The following is a 4542-nucleotide window of genomic DNA, read 5'->3' as shown; positions in this document are numbered from 1 at the left end:
TGGATGTGAGAGTTGAACTGTAAAGAAAGCTGAGTGCTGAAGAATTGATGCTTTAAACTGTGGTGCTGGAGAAGGCTCTTGAAAGTTACTTCAACTGCAAGGAGATCCAACCAGTCCATCCTAAAGGAAATCAATTCTGAATATTCACTGGAAGGACTGATGCTGAGTCTGAAACTCCAATACTTTGGCCACCTGATGCAAAGAACTGACTCACTAGAAAAGATCCTGATGCTGAGAAAGATTGAAGGCGGGAGGAGAAAGGGACGATAGAAGATTAGATAGTTGGATGGCATCACTGGCTCGATGGACATGAGTTTGAACAAGCTTCGTAAGTTGGTGATGGACAGGGAAGCCTACTGTGTTGCAGTCTATGGGGTCGCAAAGAGTTGAACAAAACTGAGTGACTGAATTGAACTAACTATGTGCACTATGTCATGATTTTATTTGTACTTACCCTTCTTAGAATTTAAAATCAATAATTGTAAGTAATTTGATCTTTCTTATGAATTTAGAAAAGCTTCAGCAGTTATGTTTTCAAATATTCTCATCAACCATTCTCTCTCTCATCTCATTCTGGAAGTCACTGAGTTAATGTTTGTTGCTTATTTTTCCAGCATTTTCCCCTGCATTCTTCAGAGTGAATATTTTCTATTAATTATGTCTCAATTTAATGTCCCTTTTATTTCCTGACTCTGGTTCTAATAAGTTTATCCTGTAATATTTTTCAGATATTTTTCAATTCTGAAATTTCTGTTTGATTATATAGCTTCTGTTACTGTTCTAAAATTTGCTGTTTACTCTCTCCCATCAAATACTTTGCCCCTTTGTTTTAAAATGTATTAATAATAACTACTTTTAAACTCTTTGTCTATTAATACCAACATTTGTGTTTATTACTTTTTTTTTTAATGGAAATGGGTCACGTTTTCATAATTTTTGACTATCCACGCATTTTTTAAATGTTATCTTCACATTGTGTTATATGCTGAATGGAGCTGAACTTTGATGCCAGTTTTTGAAAGTATGTTGACCTTTTGGCAGGCAGTTAAATTGCTGACAGGTCCTTTGTTCCTTCTAGGCTTATTTATTCTCTTTGTTGATATAGATCTGCTGTCATTCAGAACTTCGACTTACAGCAGTTCCTCGCCATAGTAAGGCAGCCTAACCATTAAGGTGTGACCTTTTGGGGGCTTATGTTATATGCACAAGGTACTCAGTGCGATCTTTCCATTCTAGGTGGAGTGGAATCCCAGTATCACTCAGAACGACACAACCTACAGTTCCAGCACTGTACAACTTCTGTCATCATTCTGCTTTCAGCCTCAAAGCACAGAGATCTCTGCTAGGCCTCAGGAAATCTCACTTTATGCATGTACAGCCTAGCTCTTGGCCAAGGATCCACAGTGAATGACCACACAAACTTCTAAAGTGTTTCCTCTATACAGCTTTCCCTTTTCAATGTATGCCCTGCAAATTCCAGCTCCTTAAGCAGTCAACAACTCTGATTTTGCATTCTTAGCTTGGAGAACAGGGTTTCTCAGCCTCCGTCTCACAGTTCTGTGCTATGGCTGGAAAATGTTAGTAGTTGATCCTCCATTTTTAAGGAATCAAAATATCCTTCAAGACTTATTTTAAATGCTACTTAACTTTTCCTCATCCCAACTTCTATGAATCACCAGCAGTTATCCAGATATTCTCTTTGTATGGATCTCAGTAACATTTAAGTAGTATCTGGCTTTCAGGATAAATATGTTCTTGCTTAATATCCCTTGTTTAGAACAAGTCCTTTAAGGGCAGGTATATTTGTCATGCTGAAAGGGAATAAGAATGGAATTCGAATGGAATTCAGTTTTAGGAACACATGAGATTTAGTAGTAGAGATGGCTCTGCCGTTTTTTGGTTCTAACTTACAGTCTTAGAAATTTAACCTCTCTGAATGTGAAATGTTAAATTTATGGTGTCTTGGATCAACTAGTTTTCAATCAAGATCAAGTTGTCATGAGGATAAAGTGAGATAATATACACAAGTGAAATTGTAACCAATAAAGGGCTTATAAAAGTGCTAAAGTATTATGCCAGGTCAACATCATCTGCATAATCACCCTAATACCTCATAAGGTAAAGTTTTCCATTAAATTATTTTAATGGTGGTGATAAAATATCTCTCAGGGAATATATAAGTGCACATAAAATTCATGGCCTTGAAGGGTAATATTTCTACTAAAATAAATTCTGTTTTGCTTTTTTACATTTAAAAAGTTGAACCTTAAAGAATGTAGAACATCACAATGTTGAATAACAGGGTTTCCTTGAATGAATGAAGCATCAGAGGTATCAACTAACAAAAGTCTGCAGTTCTTTAGCACTGCTCACTTACAAGATAATAAACTGTAGTAAATGCCAGTCTTTGTTAAGAAACAGGCTTTTTAAATATAACCCCTTTCTACACAACCTTCTGTACATAATAAACTACCCCCCCCCATGTTATTATGCTTGTAATGTCTGGTGGTACACAGTGATAGAATTCCAGAGAAATGACAAACTTCGCACCAGCCAAGGTGAGAGAAAGGATTAAAATTTTGTGTCATCAGCAAATTTAATTATTTCTTAATGTACTGGAGAAGGGTACCTCTTCAGTGCCTTTATAGAGGAGTTTTTCTAGGATCTACTTCACCTAGTTAATAAAACACTCTAAAATTTCATGTACTGTACTTTCAATAGTAACTCTTAGATTACTATATTTATGTAATGAATTTTCATCATAATATGCTAACAATAGAACGTAGCTTCACTGGAGAAGAAAATTGGACACAATGGAATGCTATGTGGCAAAAAATTTTATAAAATTATAATAAATAAGGATTTCTAACAGGATAAGTAAACACACTGAACTTGGTGTGGTACAGTCAAAAAGTAATTCTGTTTTTCTACCATCAGGGCCTTCAGATTCACTATGTGAGATCTCCATTCCCTCTTCCAGGACATCTTTGACCTGGTTGCTTTTCTGATAACTTCTAGGTATTAGAAGAGTGTCATGTTCATGATTAAAACATCTAGTATAATCTTGAATCAAAACTAACCTCTCACACAATTCAAACATTTTCTTCCTACCCTAGTTCAAGACTAAAGTTTTGACTAAATTTTAATGACTAACATTGACTAAAAGTTTGGGAACTGCAAGAGGAAAAGTGGGTTTTGCGATAGTTCTTTTCCTCTCCATAGATTTTGTGAGGTAAGGGAGAAGAGAGAAATGATGAGAGAAAAATAAATCTTTTTACTTTGTTAATGCTGGTTATAGTCCTCTGGTGATTGCTTGTCAGGGATCAAAACATTGGCACTTTTAGAGATGTGCACGGAAGGATCTGGGGAGACTGTTCACAGGGGTCTTCATTCTGCATCATTCTAACTGTGATTCACAATGTGGTGACTTCATTCAGACTTATTGGCCCCCTCCCTCGTGGTACTCTCACCTCAACACACAGAGTCCTTTCTTTTTTTTTTTAATTTTTTTTAAATTTTATTTTATTTAACTTTACAATATTGTATTGGTTTTGCCATGTATCAAAATGAATCTGCCACAGGTATACATGTGTTCCCCATCCTGAACCCTCCTCCCTCCCTATACCCTCCCTCTGGGTCGTCCCAGTGCACCAGCCCCAAGCATCCAGTATCATGCATCAAACGTGGACTGGTGACTCATTTCATATATGGTATTATACATATTTCAATGCCATTCTCCCAAATCATCCCACTCTCTCCCTCTCCCACCTAGTCCAAAAGACTGTTATATACAACAGTGTCTCTTTTGCTGTCTCGTATACAGGGTTATTGTTACCATCTTTCTAAATTCCATATATATGCGTTAGTATACTGTATTGGTGTTTTTCTTTCTGGCTTACTTCACTCTGTATAATAGGCTCCAGTTTCATCCACCTCATTAGAGCTGATTCAAATGTATTCTTTTTAATGGCTGAGTAATACTCCATTGTGTATATGTACCACTGCTTTCTTATCCATTCATCTGCTGATGGACATCTAGGTTGCTTCCAAGTCCTGGCTATTATAAACAGTGCTGTGATGAACATTGGGGTACACGTGTCTCTTTCAATTCTGGTTTCCTCGGTGTGTATGCCCAGCAGTGGGATTGCTGGATCATAAGGCAGTTCTATTTCCAGTTTTTTAAGGAATCTCCACACTGTTCTCCATAGTGGCATTCCCTCCAACAGTGTAAGAGGGTTCCCTTTTCTCCACACCCTCTCCAGCATTTATTGCTTGTAGACTTTTGGATCGCAGCCATTCTGACTGGCGTGAAATGGTACCTCATAGTGGTTTTGATTTGCATTTCTCTGATAATGAGTGACGTTGTGCATCTTTTCATGTGTTTGTTAGCCATCTGTATGTCTTCTTTGGAGAAATGTCTATTTAGTTCTTTGACCCATTTTTTGATTGGGTCATTTATTTTTCTGGAATTGAGCTGTAGGAGTTGCTTGTATATTTTTGAGATTAGTTGTTTGTTGCTTCATTTGCTATTATTTTCTACCA

This window comes from Bison bison, unplaced genomic scaffold (assembly GCF_000754665.1).
Source record: "Bison bison bison isolate TAMUID 2011002044 unplaced genomic scaffold, Bison_UMD1.0 scf7180017864531, whole genome shotgun sequence".
NCBI classification, from domain to species: Eukaryota; Metazoa; Chordata; class Mammalia; order Artiodactyla; family Bovidae; genus Bison; species Bison bison.
The sequence above is the reverse complement of the archived record's forward strand: the minus strand, read 5'-3'. Positions refer to the sequence as shown.